General features: G+C 36.7%; 1 pseudogene; it reads left to right on the forward strand.

Annotated features, from left to right (window-relative positions):
* Positions 1-10,691: 10,691 nt before the first annotated feature.
* On the forward strand, positions 10,692-10,809 carry LOC145297412 (5S ribosomal RNA; annotated as a pseudogene).
* The last annotated feature ends 8,919 nt before the right edge of the window (positions 10,810-19,728 follow it).

Consider the following 19,728-nt stretch of genomic DNA (forward strand, 5'->3'; position numbering starts at 1 on the left):
TCCATCTTGTGATAGCTCAGAAAGTAATGATGAAAGCTGAATTGCTAAATAAAACTATGGCTGAAGCATTGAATGTTTTGGTTTCGATTCCAACTGATGGCACCGAAGTCATATTTTTTTTAAACTTTTGATATAATTTCTAGATATATTAGATACAATATAATAATCGGGTTTGTATTACTGTACACATAGATTCGAAAAAGTTGTCAAAAAACAAATATATAACAAATAAATATCAAAGGCAAGATAAGTTACTTTTCTACCAAACTGGATACATTTTTTTTTTTGTTTTTATTCAATGTAACATGTTTATTCAGCTCGAAAAACATGCAGTGCTTACCGATGTATTGGAAAATTAAAAATGGCGCCTGACACTCTCTTTAACATGGTAAGTTTGGGAAAAGGTGTTATAAATAATAAACTAGACAAAATACTATTAAAAAAACACCGAATATATGTCAACTTATGTCACGGTAACATATAATGAGCGAATTTCTAACAGTATTTTGTCTAGTTTATTATTTATAACATCTTTTCCTGAACTTACCGTGTTAAAGAGAGTGTCGGGCGCCATTTTGAATTTTCCAATACATCGGTAAACACTGTATGCTTTTCGAGCTGAATAAACATGTTACATTGAATAAAAACGCGAAAAATATATCCAGTTAGGTAGAAAAGTAACTTATCTTGCCTTTGATAACATTTATTTGTTATATATTTTTGTTTTTTGACAACTTTTTCGAATCTATGTGTAGTAATACAAACCCTAATAATCAATAGAGAATTTGCTCTATCATAATAAATATGAACTCATATATAGTGGTTGTAGCTAGTCGAGTCTTTTTTGTGAAATTTTGACAGGGGGGACCATAAGTTGGAGTTCAGTCAAGCACTTTTTTGTTTTTTTACAAAGAAGACACCACTTATCAAGGCTCGGAGGCCACTAAAGGATAACAGTTAATGAGTATACAGTGATTAAAGGGAACATGTCGTAGTAATCGTTAGTAGTGGAAATTTGGTAAATTGGATTACTTAAGGGATGGCTCATCAAGAATTTGTTTACATTAGACTTGAAGACAACCATATTGTAGACAGTTGGAAATCAGGAAAACATAACAGAGTTCCACAGGCATGCAGTTATAAGAAAGAAACTTTGTTAATGGAATATAGGTTTAGGTTTAGGCACAGATAGAGAGTGGGGGAAATTATTGATAGTGATTTCAGCTGGACAGGTGTTTTTGTGAAAGTCAGGATAGAGGGGACCATAGATTGGAACTCAGACGAGCACTTGCTATGAAAATAACGATAAAGCAGAGATAGGCTCGCAACATCTCATCTGTGGGAAAGAGGTTTCAGGGAAGATAAAAGGGTATCTCTCACTAGGTTAGGAAATCTATTTTGAATTCTGTCAAGGCAGGATAAGCTGCTTCTTGCAGCTTATCCTGCCCAGATATAGCAACAATACTCCATCCTTGGACGCACCTGGTTCTTATACAGGTAGAGAATTGCATCAGCAGTGAGATATCTACTGGAGTGGTAGAAGGATCTCACCATTTTTACAGCAGCCCTGGCAACAGATTCGATGCAAGTGTTCCATCACATCAGGAGTAAAGGTCAGATCTAGAAGCTTGTCAAAACATGAAGCCTCCCTAAGAAGAGAGCCATTCATTTCGATTGATGCCAGACGGGGATCAGAGTGTTGATGATGGAAAGATAGAAGCTAAGCTTAGTTTTAGATGCACTTTAATTAACCAACCATCTCTTTCCCCACTGCAACACGTGATCAAGATCAGAGGAAAGAGAATCAGAGAGAACTTGATCGTTTACCATTTTTGAAGTATTGACATAGATGGTAGTGTCGTCAGCATAAATGTCTACAAATGATCTTAGAATGTGATTTGGGAGATCATTTATGTAGATCAGGAAGAGAGTTGGGCCCAGGATTTCTGCCCATCAACCTTATGAATCTATCAGAGAGAAATGATTTAATAACTGAACAGACATTTCCAGCTATACCATAGCTGGAGATTTTGTGAAGCAGACTTTATGCCATACCCTATAAAGGCCCTTGGTATGTCAAGAGTAATTGCCCTAGAAAGGAAGTCTCCATCGGGAGATTCGCTAATCTTATGAGATATAACTGTTAGCACATATGCTGTAGATCTAGCATGACGAAAACCATATTGCATGTCACTGAGGAGGTTATTTGCCATGAAAATAGCGATAGAGTAGAGACAGGCTCACAACATCTCTTTTATGGGAAAGGGGTTGCAGGGAAGAGAAAAGGGCATCACCTACTGTTACATGAGAAGGGCTGTCCCCTTCTCATGTAAGTAAGAAGGCAGACTAGATAAGTGAAAATAATATTAGGAAAAGGCTAGAATCGAACCCTGTAAGCAAATATTAAATATGATGTATAATTGGAATTTTAGGAAGAACGACAGAAAATTTTATATTTCCTGTTCAGGAGGCACTAAGTGTTACATGAGAAGGGCTGTCCCCTTCTCATGTAAGTAAGAAGGCAGACTAGATAAGTGAAAATAATATTAGGAAAAGGATAGAATCGAACCCTGTAGGCAAGTGAATAATTGAAATCCTAGGAATGCAGACCATTGTTAATTCTTTTAGAAATAATTAAATATTATTTATGTTGGAAAAAAAGCGATTGTCCATTCTTTTAGAATAACTGGATATTAAATATGTCAGTTAAAAGAATGGACAATGCTAGTTTATAAATTAAAAATAGGTTGATATTGAACAATTAAAATTGGAAATCCTTTGTTTGCCAAAAGTGTGTTTGAACGGACATATGTAGAAAACGTGATATAAACAAAAGAATTTCTCAATATATTGAATCGGAGGGTTCAAGGTTAGGGATAATCAGAGAGGATCAGAGGAGATCACAATCACACGCAGTGATATAGTTGAAAACTGGGATCCCCTTAGAAGCGAAGGGTAGAAAGAGACCATGTAGCTATACAAGTTTGAATTCCTGACATCATCAATTAGCCGGCTGAGGAATAAAGAAATCATCTAATATTTTGTAAGTGTTGTCTTCGTGTTGTCCTTACAACCGAAAAGGTAAATGTGTTTTGTCATCATCTCTTCTAAATGAAACTTGTATAACTCCCCCCTCAAGTAATGTGTCTCACCCCCCCCTCCCCCTCTGTGTTAACAAGAACAATTTGCATCATCTCTCCCAGTCCGTAATGATAATTATGAAGTCCCCAAGAATCGTCGTCGTCGTCGTCGTCGTCGTATATGTAATCTATATAAATGTCATTAACATCCCCTGTTTGAGTCCCTGTTATATATGTACCTCCTACAAATATGTACCTCCTATGCAACATTGCTATGTTTTATTGATATTTCAATATTTACCTAAACACTGCTCAGTGCATGACTAGAGCTTAGTTGCAATATAGGAATAGAGTTACACAAAGTGTTTCATTTCCAAAGGACTGCTTCCAAAAATACCCAACTTCTAATACAATCCTCTACATAGACAAGAATCAGATATGCCTTATATGGAGTACTCCTACCACTTTCTCTTTCACTTTAAAATTTGCTCCAAACAAGGTATATTGCCACTGTTATAAGGAGTACAGTTTAAAGGGGGCAGCCTAAGTTGAGAGTTATTCAGCAGAATGTATGTTCACATTACGTTTAAATTTCTGTATGTTAGGACAGTTCGGGAAACAAGGAGCAGGAAAGGAATACCAAACTATTTTGCTGCTTCTTGGGCTTGTCAACAATATTTACTTTGAGGAGGTAGAAATCGAGTAAGTCCATCGTAAGTTCTGTGGAAGTACTTGTAAAACAAGCACAGTGACACAAGAACTTGGTAGACGGTAGAGGAGCTATTAAGTAAGCGATTTTTTGTGCCCTGTCCAAGAGAAAAAAAAATAATGGTTGGTGCACCAGTCCTGATGAGGCAAAAATACTCATGGGCGAACGGTGGCTTCATAGAGATATATGATGTTCTCCTGGATAATCAACTCTCTGACAATAAATGTTTAGTTACCTTGCATACTTTATTCTTCTAGTAATCCCTTTGTGATATATCTGGCAAACTGGCTTTATCAGCCTCCATCTTGAATTTGTAAATTACTTTTCTTGCTCTCCTTTTTGCCACCAAATACAAATCCTTATTCACTGATTCCTTTCATCCATTATTTCTACTTTTCTTTGATGCATTTCTCAGCTTCCTCGTTGCATCACCCTGTCACCTCATCTTTCAGAGCCTTTTCGTCCACTCACAAGTTTAACAGTGTATCTTTCATTTTTTCCAATGTTTTTTTCTACACTTCCTAACAGAGATCTGATAACCAAACACACTTACGGTTAATCTCTAATACGATTCAAATTTAAATTTTAAACAATATGTGAACATTTCGTTACTGTCATTTGTTCTTTGTATGTTTTAGCTCTCACTGCTGTGCAGCTTTTTTATGTTCTGCTCAATAAAGTCATTCCTATCAATCTACTTGTTCATCCTCACTTTCTCATGGTGCTACGAACAGGATCAAATCTGCATGATACCCAGTCTTGGACCTTTTTTTTTTTTTTTGTTGGATGCAGGCATTCTAGATGATGTACTGCACAATATGCCTTTATTTTTGTTGCAGATACAAGCAACTCTAACAAGTGACTTCCTTCATATAAATGTTCTTTCAGATCAATCAACAGAATATTTTTAGTAATTCCAGATACTTCATTCTAGTGATCGCTTTGTAATATATCTGGCAAACTGGCTTTATCAGCCTCCATCTTGAATTTGTAAATTGCTTTTCTTGCTGTCCTTTTTGCCACCAAATACAAATCCTTATTCACTGATTCCTTTCATCCATTATTTCTACTTTTCTTTGATGCATTTCTCAGCTTCCTCGTTGCATCACCCTGTCACCTTATCTTTCAGAGAGCCGTTTCATGTATCCACAAGTCTGATCTGTTACTTTCAACAGTATATCTTTTATTTCTTCCAATGTTTTTTTTTCTACACTTCCTAAAGAAAATCTGGTAAACACTCATACATTTAATCTCTAGTATAATGCAATTTTGTTTTATTTGATTTATTTCAGACTACTGTCCTCATCCTGAGTGTTATTCTCACAATGTTTTAGCCTATGTAACAAATATGTTTAGCTATCCTAGATACGCCATTCTTCTAGTAATCCCTTTGTAGTATATCTTGAAACTTAGCTTGCTCAGCATCCACTTTTTTGTAAATTGCTTTTCTTTGATGTACTCTTTGTTATCTTTATCCACTAAACTTATTTCTCCATTCACTTCATCGTTTCTGCCTTTCCTTCAATACATTTCTCAACTTTCACATTCTTTTACCTTGTCAACCTAATATATATATATATATATATATATATATATATATATATATATATATATATATATATATATATATACATGAAAATGTATAAAAAAATGAATACAAAAAGTATAAAAGTTTATACTTTTTGTATTACACTTAAAAATCTAGCATCATCGGATTCAATGTTACCCCCCTCCATTTTTATGGTAACAAACACATGCTGTAATATTCATTTTATTGTGCAGACATTCAACAGGAATCAACTTTACTTTTTGTTGATTATTTGGATCATCCAAACTGTTGTTCTCATCTTGAGTGTTATTTGCACAACGTTTCAGCCGATATAGCCTCTAACCTTCATCAAGTATATCTTTTCGAATGTGGACAAGGATTCATGGTGTAACAAATAAAGGACTCTATAAAGATCTGTGACGTAACAGATAAAGTACTAGGCAACTTTAGTTCTAAGTGGAGGTTAGAGGCTTCATCCTAAGTGCAAATGATACAAAAAATACAATTGCGAATTACTTAAGACTTCTACCCAATCATAACTGACAGAACGAAAGCATACCACCCCCACCCCCACCCATGGATTACACAAAGGGTTCCATTCTAAATTCTGTGCAGGTTCTTGAGTTCGACAGAAAGATTCCGGACATCTGAAAAGGGTTGGACATTATATCAGGCAAAACGTTGTGTGAATAAAACTCAAGATGAGAACAATATTCCAAATAACCCAAATTATCAATCCTCATCTCAAAAATTCAGAAACGTAATATTTTTTTTATTTGTATATTTTGGAGATGATTTTTTATATTATTTGTATTATTTGGACTATTGTTCCTATCTTGGTTATTTTTTCCACAACATTTCGGCCGATGTAACCTCCAACCATCTTCAGATGCATTCACACTGGATGTTATTCGTGAATGGTGAAACATTGCGCCAAGTCTATTCCTTTTTTAATATATCCGGGTCCATTCCATTTTTTTTTTTTTTTTTTTTTTTGCGCATGATGTTTGTATATCTTTGAGATGAGACTTGATAATTGATTTTATATTATTTGGACTATTGTTCTCATCTTGGTTGTTTTTTCCACAACGTTTCGACCGATATAACCTCCGACCATCTTCAAGTGTATTCACACAGATATTATTGGTAAATCAAAAAAACGGAATGGACCCGGATTTATTAAAAAAAAAAAGAAAAAGAAATAGACTTGGCGCTATTTTTCACCATTCACCAATAACATCCAGTGTGAATGAACCTGAAGAGGGTCGGAGGTTACATCGGCTGAAACGTTGTGGACGAAACAATCAAGATGAGAACAATAGTCCAAACAATCACAATAGTATTTTTATTTATCTTCTCACTTGGAGTTGTTTCAAAAACAACACTGAAATTAGATCAAACAGGTATCTTTTTCTTGCTTTCTTTTATCTTTTCTTTCTATTATATTGAAACAAAACTGGTGTGGTGGTTATATGCATGCCCTGTGATCTCAGTGTACCGAGTTGGAATTATGTCGTAGCTACAGCAACACTTTTCACTAATACTCTTACCAAAGGTATGACTACATTTATCCTCCCTTCAGCAATGGGTTGAATAATAGGGTAGACTAAACTGTGCAACTCATTTAAGAGAAAGAAACTCTAAAAAAAAAAAAATCACCAGTATTTTTCTATGTATACCTGCGTTGTCTCCAGTCGTTCTGGATTTCTCTTTGTCACTCAACTCAGGAGATGTTCGATTATGGATTGCTTAACTATAGACGTTTCACATAGACACCCTTACAGAGGGTATCCATTGTCTCTCAGAGACCTTTTTATTATATTGAACTAGTTGCCAGAGAGGATGTCGAGTGGAGAGTTTTATCTCTCCCTCTGACTAAGTTAGGAGTTTTAAAGAAAAATGTTGCACAATCTTTTTTGAAATCTGCAATTTTGTTATGTGTATCTCCGGGCAACGTCGGGTGGCCTTGCTAGTGATAAACAGATGCATTTTAATTTGAAAAGAGAAATGGAATTTTTGTCTTAAACTTTTTAGAATATTAATCGCCTAACAATCGCTACTTCAGCGTCATATATATGCTTACTTGCTCGTGGCTTAATTGTTGTCTTTCTGTAGCTTTGTTGTGGCTTTGAATTAGACAGAGTGTCTTTTGTTTCATCTTTTTTTTTTTTTTGCGGTCACGCACCTCTCTCTCTCTCTCTCTCTCTCTCTCTCTCTCTCTCTCTCTCTCTCTCTCTCTCTCTCTCAGCCACAGAAAGGATACAAAAATGTATGTCAATTGGCTTCAAGTTGAGGCGATGGCTTTAAACTTTATTTTGATTGGTTGTAAAACTATTGTTGCATCTTTTGCTAAAGATCACTTAACACCAAATTCTTCAACTTCCTGGACACTTAAATTTGCATAGGAAAAATGCGTTCTTTACAACAAAAAGTTCAATGTCAAAGAATACACGAGAAATAAAAATAGCATTAAGTATAAAAACAAGAACATTTCAAACTACTGTATCTATCTGATGTTGCTCGGGAGTCATTTTTGATTCATTTTTTTATCAGTTTGTATTTTTAATTGGCTTTTAATAGTTAAACATTATTTTTACAGTATCGTTATATCATAAATTGAACCAAATTGTAATAAAACTATAAGGTGCTTGTTGAGATAAAGGTGATATATCTTCTTTTTTTTTTAATATGTCATTTTAAGTAAAAACAATATTACTTATTTAATTGTCATGTCGAAAACAGTAATATATCCAAAAATTATAATTCATTGAGTAAAAAACTGCTATTGTGTTTTTAGTAAAAAGGTCTATCGCTATAGGCTACGATGTTAACTGTCATTAAAATATGATTTAAAATTTGCTTTCCGACTTATGTCCCCTGTGTATGAAATCTTCACTTTAAAACATAGAAGAAAATTACAATTTTCTCCAATTTTCCGTAAAAATTACTATTAAATATAAATAACTTTCTTCTCGATGAATTTTCGTAATTTTGGGATATATTACGATTTTCAACATGACAAGTAAGTAATATTGTTTTTTGCTTAAAATGGTATATTTTTAAAATCGATTCGTCGCTTCTATCTCAACAAGCAGTAGTTAAAATTGATTTTGTTAATGTCAGTGGTGTCGGCTAACTTTATATTGGCCAATATATCGAAATATATTGGAGGGCACCATATATTTATATAAATAATCCCAGGATTATTTCACCCAACTTTTATACTCACCTTATAATGATGAATGCTTGGGAAGGAGGCGTCACATATCACTTTTTAGTTTATTTGTATGGCTCAACTGAGGATTGAAACCCAGTCTACTGGCCCTGATACGTCTTTGCTTATCACGTGCAGAAGCAGAGACAACCAGAGGACGATAGATCCTGATATAGAGTCTACCTGGATTTTCACCAGAGAACTGTTAACCGGGTAGGCATGTTATAGTGTGAAATACAAGATCTCCATCGAGCCTATAATAACAACATAAACAAAGCACAATTTACATCAGCAGGAGTGAAGATGCCCAAAGACCAGGAGCAGCCATTGATAACAACAACGACGACACATAAATGAAAGTGGCGCTGACTTGTGTTTCACTTCCCCATTCAATCAACTGTGTGTGAATGGTTCTGAGCTAGACCTGTGAATTGATGCTAGCTCTTTAGATACTGGAGTATTGCTGGAGCACAATGGAGCCCCTATGAAGGATGGAAGATGCAGGGTGGTTACGAAAAGAAGGAGATATGCAGCATATAAATCTGGTGGAGTTCGATATTGTGTAGGAGTTAACATGACATTGATGTGGGAAAGCAAGAGCTGTATCTTTACACTGAATCTGCTTGTGTGCGCAAATAGGTTACGAACACTCTCACAGGGAAGGCTAGGGTGCGCACCAAAGTGACAAGTGAAATGCTGATCAGGCAGCAGCTTGACGCACTCGCAAGTTTATTCAAGGAATACAACAAACTGTCTGTAGATACAGTCCTAGTGAGGTTAGAATGTAACAGAGTAAACGCTCTAACAAGAGTACCACAGTGATAACTTGATCTCATAAAAAAAATGGTTTAATCTCCGTACTGTGTGGGAGCCATGTCGCCAAGTAACTATGACCTTGACTGGATAGTGTCTGTTCATCACCAAAGTGGCTACCTCTGCGTAAGGTGGACGTTATATTTTGTTAAACAAGTGGATTCCACAATTCGTAAGGCATTGGTAAGGGTTGTAGTAAGAAATTGCGAAAAATGCTAGTCGATTGGCCCACCATTCATATGTTGGTCAAAAAGGAAGTTGGACATTAGCGACACTTGATTTCGGTTAGAAATGAATGTAACCACTACCAAGGCAAACTGTCACTCATTGATTGTGGGCTCACACGGTTCTCAATCTGGCGTCATTTGAGACAACAGGGTGTGACAAGCATTATTAGCCACTTAGAAGTCATTTTGTGAGTGTGGAGCACTAGCAAAATACTCGTCGACAATGATACAGCATTCTGCAACAGGGAATGGGGAGTCCGACTGCACTTTCCTTGTGCATATGTCCCATCTGGCAATGGCATTGTAGAACGGTGTCACTGGAATGTGAAGCGAATTGTAGCAGCAGTTTTCATAGCAGAAGCAGTCTATTGTTACAATGTTACCTCTAAGGACAATGGGTCACCACTGACTGCCCCAGCTAACCTGATGCATTGCTATCGTGTTCGGATGAAGGGTATCGATGCATCCCCTCTAGGACAGCCCAAACAGCAGCAGCAGTATAGATACAATGTGGGCGATCGTGTCTGGATGAAGACTCTAATTGGGTGGTGTGTGACCCCTTATATGAGTGGATGTGTCATCGGAATTTTCTCGACGGGATGCCCCGCCATATAAGGAACCTGTGCCCTGTCAAGGGCCTGGATACCATGGAGGGTGAAAGTGACAGCAAGTTTTCAACCGAAAGTGCAAGCTTGATTACCATCAACGAGGAACGCTGCGATTCCTCTGAAGAAGACGATTCATCTGCACGAAATAACATTTCTCCAGATGAGTCATCTGAAGCGGAAGTACTTTTACTTGAAGGAACACTAAATGATGAAGAAGACCAGCTGCGAGTTGTCATTTATGTGATCATCAGATCACAGGGGAGTGTAGTGTAAGTGAACAACAATTTAAAAAAAAATACAATGAACAAAAGAAACACAGAATGGGTTACCTTAAGATTCAAAACTGGCTAGAAGTCAAAGCTAAAAGTGTGAGCATGCGCAGACAATACAATTTATAGTTTCAGGCACAAGTTCTATAAGTAAATTATATGTTCCATATGCAAATTTACTAGCTGAGTTAGGTGTATATATTGAGAGATCTTAGCAGTAATGCATACGGCATAATCACATTTGACATACCGGTTCCCGTCAGATTACCGAAGTTAAGCAACGTTGAACCTGGTCAGTACTAAATGGGTGACCATTTGGGACTTCCAGGTGCTGTATGTGCTCTCCGCTTACATCACCATTGTTTCCAGTCGTCCTGGACTTCTCCTTGCCACTTGGACTCAAATAGTACAGTTTCAGGAGAGGTGTGGTTTGAGATTGCCGAACCCTTGCCAAATACGCGCAGGTACCCTTACATGGTTATCCTTTGTCTTTCGAGACTGAATGGAGGCATCGTTATCAGTAAAGCGGCTTGTTTTCTTTTCTTACTTTTGTAGTTGTGTGAATCTGTAATGAAAAGCCAAACAACTCGGTTCTATTATGTGTGTATTTACAGGCGTCACATGCGTCAAAATTCAGACGGTGTAAACACGGTGTCTCTTCTGTTTTGCTTTTTTGGGAGAGGTGGCGAATGAGGCCTTGAAACCTAATTGATTCTTTTCTTTCTAATTAGCCGAGCTACCGGGTGTTGCCTGAGGGGTGTGGGAGGATAATAGATAAGTGTTAAAATTTAATTCTAAACGCTCCTAAAATCAAACCTCATTTATTAGACATATAAAAAGGCGAGGAAATTATAACAATTATTAAACTTTACCGCAATATAAAAGTATAACAACTGCTAGAAACTGTCAATGAATGTTATTTAAACGGGCAATTAAAAAAAAAAAAGAAAAGAAAAACATTCCTTGTTTGGTTAACCACAAAACAAAAAAGTAAAAAGAATTTTGATTTCTAAAAATGAAAATCGGTATTCGTTTATATGCAACGACTAGGCTGAAAAATAAAAAACAATTACTTACAAACAAGGTAATGGGCATTAAAATTAATGGTCTCCAAATGGAAAAAATGCATGTAGGAAGACGAAGTATTGGTATTTCGTCTTGTTTTCCTTTAACTGGTTACATACGCACACAAACGCACACAAACGCACACACAGACATAACGTATGAAAATTATTCATATTCTTAAATATACCATTTGCTATTACATTAAATATAATAGTAAATGGTGTATTTACTATTATTTTGTTCTATCTATTAAATAAAGAGCAAACGTTTGTGTGTATGTTCGTATGTCCCCTAAAAGCTTTTGTCATCCACATCAAACAGGCACGAACGCGGTGCCGTTAAAAGGACTGATCTCTCAGGCACATATCGAAAAATTGGAAAAAAATCGTCAATTATTTTGTGTAGAAATGTCGTTTTGCTTGAAGGGCCCCCCCCCCTTCAAGCAAAACGACATTTCTACACAAAATAAATACCTTGCTTTCGGCGTTGTTTGCAATCCGTGCATGCACGAATCGTCGTTTTATTCTTTCGTTTTAAAACGCTAAATTTGCAACGTGATAACATGTGTGCCCTTATTGTCCCATCGATAACGCGTTTGCGTTTGCTTATTAACTCATGTTCGCACCTAGCAAGTAACATTTTTTTTTCACAACCCGCTGTCATTTTATATATATATATATATATATATATATATATATATATATATATATATATATAAATTAAAATATCGTATTGAAGCGGATTTTACGATTGGACAACCCCCCCCCCCCCCGACTGTCACAATTTTTTTTTTTTACGATCGGGCAACGCCGGGCGCCTTTCGCCCCCCCCCCCACGTGTTCGAGTGTCCGGCAGCAGTAGTTTTTTTTTTTTTTTTTTTTTTGCTTACAAAATTTTACTTTCGGTGTCACTTCTGGCTGATAGCACCCAAATCTCGTTTTTTTTTTTTTGTTTTTTTTTTAGGACGTCTTCCCGCTTATATGTGATATAACAGAAATAAAGTACGCCATAACCGAAAAAAGATGTATTGAGTTTAATGAATCGAAATATGTGAATAATTACGTGCGTAAAGATTCTATTTTGGCAGTTATTAATAAAACAAAAAAAAACAACAACAACGGTGCGACATTTTTTTATCGTGTCTGTTGCTTTAGGAATAAAAATAAAAAGTCCATATCCCGCAGTTTATGCTGTAGGGGTGGGTAGGAAAAAACACGAAAAAGACGTCCGTTCTATTCAATGACAAATACCCAAGAGAAAGTTTTTATTGACTTGTTTGCCATGTTAACTTCCTGTCATGGCGTCATTTCCTGACACGTTAACTTAATTTACTAACTTTCTAATGAAAAATTTATTTGCTTAATTTTAGTTTAATATGGAAAATTCCGTTTCTAACATGCCCGCGCCCAAATATTGCTGCAAATTCACCTCCTCAAAACGAAGATAAATAACCTGCATCATCATCTCGTCGGTAATTCCTCGTGAATGGGAGTAATACTATTCCACCTCCACCGAAAGAAAGAGGGGGGTAATGTCTGAGAAGGTGACACCCTAATACCAGACATATGTTACAGTTTGATACGAACTAAAACGTCAGGAGTAATAATTTTTTTTAAAAAATCTTTTTTTAATTGGCGTTTGTTCGGAATAAAAACGAAAACCAAAAATCGAAAATTTTGAATTTCAACTAAAAGTAATATTATCTACTTAATTGTCATATCAAGATTAATAACACATCACTACATTACATAAAACATTTACTTTCACGATCCAGTGAGCCGCCATTATTATTTTGAAACGTAATTTAAACAAGGGAAGTAACTCATAGTTTTGAATCTGTTTATTATTTACGTATAACCTATTTTCCTTCAAAAGCAATTTAAAAAATTCTGCTTTATCGTTTTTCGTAATTATATATGTTACTAATTTTTAGATTTTCGTTATTGTTCCAAACAAGCACTACAAAGTTTGTATCATTTTTGTCATTTTTCTAGATATGTCGACGTATTTATTACAAGGCGTTTGGCGTCACGCTAAAGCTTATAATAGAATGGTTATCGTTGAACGAATAGATTTAAATGGACGTATCTTAAGAATATCTGTTCTTTCTGTGGTAAGTATATTGTCTACACCTGGCAGTGGTTCAAACCAGATTGTTTATATTTCTTTTATCTTGCCGACGACTGGCACAGTGCTCAAATTGCAGACGCATTAATTTCTGAGCTGCGAAGTTGTGAGTATAAATGGCGAGTGATTCTTGACATCAACCTAAAATAATCCCAACAAAAATGTTGTTCGACTATATTTCAAAACAACATATTATTGCCTAAAATCGTGGTATTTAATGCATTTGTTTGTTTTTACAAAAATGAAACCTGTAAGTTATAACAGTCTGAATCGTGCACGCGCAATGCTGAAAAACATAACGCTGGATTAAACAGCGTATAGATTTATCATGTATTGGTTTAATTGAATCCGCTTTTGTTTTCCAATTCACCAATAAAACAAAGAAAAGGCTTCTATCATATATTTCCCCACTTATCAAAAGAATGTGAAAAAAATTAGACACCGGTTAATTATAAATTTTTCCTTTACACACACACACACACACATTATATATATATATATATATATATATATATATATATATATATATATAAATGGAAATTCAATTAACTTTCTTGAAGTTATACATTATGATTTTACCGTCACTGGATTATTTATCTTCCACCAGACTATCCATTCATGTGTAATCACATTTTTCTTCACCATATTCCCTCTGCTTCACTTTTTTGTTTTCAAGTAAGATCTTTGACTTACTTGTTGTTTCATCAAATACTTTTGCATGCAAAATCCGATCCCGCATTTTGCTAATTCCTACCCTCTGATGAGAAGGAAAATATTTCTTCGAAACTCCGCGGATTAAGGACTATCAACTTATCTAGTGTTTCCTTTTCAGATTAAATATGTTTTTAACTCATTTCAAAGTGTTTTTTACATGTTTTATTAACTGTTTGCTCGTATATATATATATATATATATATATATATATATATATATATATATATATATGTGTGTGTGTGTGTGTGTGTGCACGAGAGGCGTGCAATAAGTAATGCCCCTGACCCACTTTCAGTTGTCTGATCTAGCTGAAATTTTGCATGTGCAATAATTTATATCTCTACGGGTTATGTGGCAAATTACAGCTCTGAACTAATTGTGGTTTCTGTTTTACAGGTGTTTGAACTGAGTCAGGTGTGAAATGGAGCCTGTTGAATGTCGAGCAGTGATCCAGTTTTTGTATTTGAAAGGACGCACACCACAGGAGACTTGATGAAATGAAAGAAATTTATGGCGATAATGCCCCATCATATGACCTTGTAAAACGCTGGCATCGTGAATTCAAACATGGCCGGAAGTCTGTGGAAACGGCTCCCAGACTTGGTCGCCCCCTTCTGCCATTTATGAGGCATCTGTCTGTCAAGTTGAGGCTGCCATTTTGGAAGATCGGCGCTTTACTATTTGCCAAATAGCCCAGGATGTCAAGATTGGTACAGGGTCTGTGGAAACTATCATTCATGACCATTTGCATATGCATAAGGTGTCTGCCAGATGGATTCCCTAGTTGCTCATACCATTCCAGAAGCGAGAACGCGTCAAGCGCTCGAGCATGAATTTGGAGATGTGCCAAGAAGATGAGTCAAAGTTTTTCAAAAGACTGATTACAAAGGATGAAACCTGGGTCCATCACTATGATCCAGAGACCAAAGCCCAGTCAATGCAGTGGAAGCACTTGGACTTACCACCTCCAAAGAAGGCAAGGGTGCAGCCCTCCGCTGGCAAGGTCATGCTCACAGTCTTCTGGGACCAGGACGGAGTAGTGATGACAGATTTACTGGCAAAGGGTATCACAATTACAGGAGCCTATTATGTTTCACTTTTGAAATTAAGGGAAGCTATCAAAATCAAGAGGCGAGGCAATATCAGCAAAGGTACCCTCCTCCTGCAGGACAACGCTCCGGTCCACAACTCGGATGTCGCCAGATCAGAAGCACGGGCGTGTGGTTATGAAATCTCCCCATCTTCCCTACTCTCCTGACAATGCACCCTCTGACTTTCACCACTTCTCAGCAATGAAGTTGTTTTTGAAAGGAAAACGTTTCCCAGATGATGCAGCCTTGATTTCTGAAGTCACGTCGTGGTTGGAGGACTAACCTGGGGTGTTCTACAAAAACGGTCTCCAGAGCTGCATCAAACGATGGGAGAAATACATAATTCTGGGTGGTTCCTTTGTAGAGAAAGACTAATAACTGTACCAAGTTTCGTTGCTCTACTGCTATGGGAAGTGGGTCAGGGGCATTACTTATTGCACGCCGTTCGTATATATGTGTGTGTGTGTGTGTGTGTGTGTGTGTGTGTGTGTGTGTGTGTGTGTGTGTGTGTGTGTGTGTGTGTGTGTGTGTGTGTGTGTGTGTGTGAAAGGTGTTGTGTTTGAAGGCTATGATAACGCAGTCTTGTAGGAGAACATCGTTAAACACAAGTCAATGAAATAAAAGAATAATGAAAATATTGAAGAATTTCAATAATTTTTCAATCATAAAATATTAATTTACTAGCATAATTCATCGCACAAGATGCTGAGTGGTGTAAAGTTCCCAAATTTGTAAGACATATCTGTTTGTTAAGGGCATATATATATATATATATATATATATATATATATATATATATATATATATATATATATATTTATATATATATTCCTTCATAAAAATTGATGAATGAAGCTTTAAATTTTTTCCGAATACTCGTTAAAAGTAAAGAAAAACTGCTTTTTTTCTATTTTTACATCAAACATAAATTTTTGGCATTATATTTCTCAGTTTTAATATCACTTTAAGTCAGTTTTTAATTTCATGATTAAAATCATTTTTCCTTTCTTATTTTCTAATTAATAACCAATGAGCTAAACTTTTTTTTCCATAAACTATATCATACTGTATTTTCCCCAATTCTTTATTGCATAAATCAAGTTGACAAAGACTTTCATTTGAATTTGGTGGCCCTTAAATGGGGCGTTTTTAGTAAGCCTCTGAGGGGATGCAACTTGTTGGAATGTCATAACCATCATCTACGGAAATCCATGTCTTCATAGTTATAGTTAATTTTCAAAAAGGGAGATAACAGCTTTTTGTAAACCGTAACAGGCTACCGTATCATGAAAAAAAAAAAAAACGTAAGGTGGAAGATAAATAATCCAGTGACGGTAAAATCCAAATGTATAACTTCAAGAAAGTTAATTCCACCAAACTATCCATTCATGTGTAATCATCTTTTTCTTCACCATATTCCCTCTGCCTCACTTTTTTTATTTTCAAGTAAGATCTTTAACTTACTTGCTAATTCCTACCCTCTGATGAGAAGGGAAGTATTTCTTCGAAACTCCGCGGATTAAAGACTATCCGCTTATCTAGTGTTTCCTTTTCAGATTAAATATGTTTTTAACTCATTTCAAAGTGTTTTTTAACATGTTTTATTAACTGGTTGCTCGTATTATAAGCTCTATTTCCTATTTGGTTTTATCGAGCTTTTATATCTGGCTGAGATAACTTTATAAATATTAATTCTTTAATATTTATAATATACTTTAATTTTACCATCTTGGATCATTTTGGTAAATTTAATTGTAATTTTTATTCCATATATATATATATATATATATATATATATATATATATATATATTGTTGAAATATTTTGGACTCGTAATGGAAGTAGATATTTAACTGGTGCCCAAAACACCAATATGTGACACAAGGTACGAAGGTGGGCTATAGGCAAGCTCCCCTAAAATAGGGGCACTCTTGCAGTTACAAAAATTGCCTGAGTATCCACATCGGCATTCCCCGGTCGGGGCCAACTTGCCCCACCCGGAAGCCGAGTGGTAAAGCCTGGGTGGGTGGACCCCCTGAGTAATTCCTCAGTCCGAAAGGTACTGGGCGGGTTCCCAGCCCCGCACCAGTCGTGCTGAGTGTCAAGAACGGATCCTTGACGTATACTCTACCCAGTCTCCCTACTGCCGAAGCTACTGATACATTCCCATCACAAGTAATAAGGGTAGATATTTGTTTAGTGCCCACCGCACCAAAGTGTAGCACAAGGTCAGAATGTGGAAAATAGGCAAGTTCCCCTAAAGGAAAAATTGCCTCGGCATCCCTGTCGGTATTCCCCAGTCGGGACGCTTCTAGCGACAAGCAATAAACTTGCCCTACCCGAAAGCCAGGTGGTAAGGCCTTGGGAGGGTGAACCTCCTGAGTGATACCCAAGCGGTGTACCTCAGTCTGACGGGTACAGGGCCAGTTCCCTGTCAGGCTGAGTGTCAAGAACGAATCCTGAACGAGTATTCTATCCAGTCTCTCTGTAAACGAAGACCTCCCCATCCCCATCACCAGTAATGAGGGTAGATATTTAATTGGTGCCCACATTACCAATATGTGACACAAGGTCAGTAAGTGGGGATCTAAGCAAGCTCCCCTAAAGGAGAGGAAATCTTACAATTACAAAAATTGCCTGAGTATCACCGTCGGCATTCCCCGGTCGGGGCGCCTCAGGCAACAAGCAATAAACTTGCCCCACCCGAAAGCCGGGTTGCAAAGCCTGGAAGGGTGGATCTCCCGAATAATACCCAGGCGGTGTACCTCAGTTCAACAGGTACAGGGCCGGTTTCCGGCCCCGCACCTGTCGGGCTGAGTGTCAACAACGGATTCTTGACATGTACTCTATCCAGTCTCCCTGCAACCGAAGCCGCTATGAGAATCATCCCCATTACGAGTGATGACGGTATGGTCCCTCAGAGTTGGGAGATTCTATTTATAAACGCTGCTGCTAGGAACTGACGAATCAAATTAATTTACGTTCTCTGGTCAAACCAATCAGAAACCAAAATTTCTCCATAAAAATTAAACCTTTTTAGCAACCTTGCACATTTTTTTTTTTTTTTTTTTTTTTTCGTGTTAGCGCGTCTTTTACGTTGCTCATCGCGTGGAGAATTATCAGGCCACGCGGTGAATTATTTATTGAAAAGTCAGTCTTTCTTTTGAAGTCCCCGTCGTTATTATTTTTATGCGTTGTTGTTTATTTATTTCTTTATTTATTTATTTGTTTATTTATTTATTTATTCCTAATCATTTATTGACTGTTATTGTTAAAATTCATTTTATTATTTTTATTACTGTTTTTAACGGTCTTTAACAATGGCCGTGGCAGGCCGTACGCCGCATTTAATGGACACTATTGAAACAGGGTTGGAGGTTACACTTTCCATTCCTATTAATTCGAAATGGAACAAGTCGTCAAAAGTAATAACTAATGTCACAGAATTTGTTCAAAAGGCTAAAGAATACGGGCACCTTGTGGTTGACAATGGATTACTCGTCCACTTACAAAAACTGGAGAATATTTAAAAAGCCTTGTCGTCTTCGTGGTCGACAGGAATACCAAAAAAGTCATTAGAGCAAGCTCTGAAATTGTCAACAAGCTGCTAGCGACAGTGAAGCATCACCGGAAGATGAGTGTGAAAATTTCCCAAACAGATTATTACGTCAGAGTAAGTTTTAGGTACTGACTACATGAGAAACAGAAATCTTCAATGACGCATTTCACTTTAAATTTGGTGAAATAGCGGGCGTGTCAAATAAGGAATACCAAGGCATTTGGACGTTCAATATTTTATTAGATAAAGATGAGTTTACTAAGATCCCTTATCACTTGGATGTGGGTGACGAGAAACTCCCATTATCGTTGCGGGCAGGCGGCCGCTTTGTTGGGCGTGTAGTGAGATAGGGCTCATCACCATGGAGTCCCCCCCCCCAACAGAGACCTTAACCAACCCCGAAGACAAGAGTGGGACAACATTTAGGAGTTTCCCTGTCCATGAGGGAACCTCGCCCTCTCCTCTAAGAAACTGCTAAAAAAAGACGCTACCCCGGAGGATCCTGATCGCGAGCCCTCACAGATTGTATCCGGAAAAAAAAGGAAAGGTGGGTGTCTGTTGCGCGTGTCTATCGCGTAAGTGGTGCAAGACTTAAATGGTATATGAACGTGCCTTAGGCTAAAGGATTTGGGGTTCAAAAAACAAGCCTCAATTTTGACTTCATTCTCAAAATCAAATATATAGTTTAGCTTAGGTTTCATTT

This window comes from Euprymna scolopes, chromosome 17, assembly GCF_053919585.1.
Source record: "Euprymna scolopes isolate OS-2025 chromosome 17, ASM5391958v1, whole genome shotgun sequence".
Taxonomy (NCBI): domain Eukaryota; kingdom Metazoa; phylum Mollusca; class Cephalopoda; order Sepiida; family Sepiolidae; genus Euprymna; species Euprymna scolopes.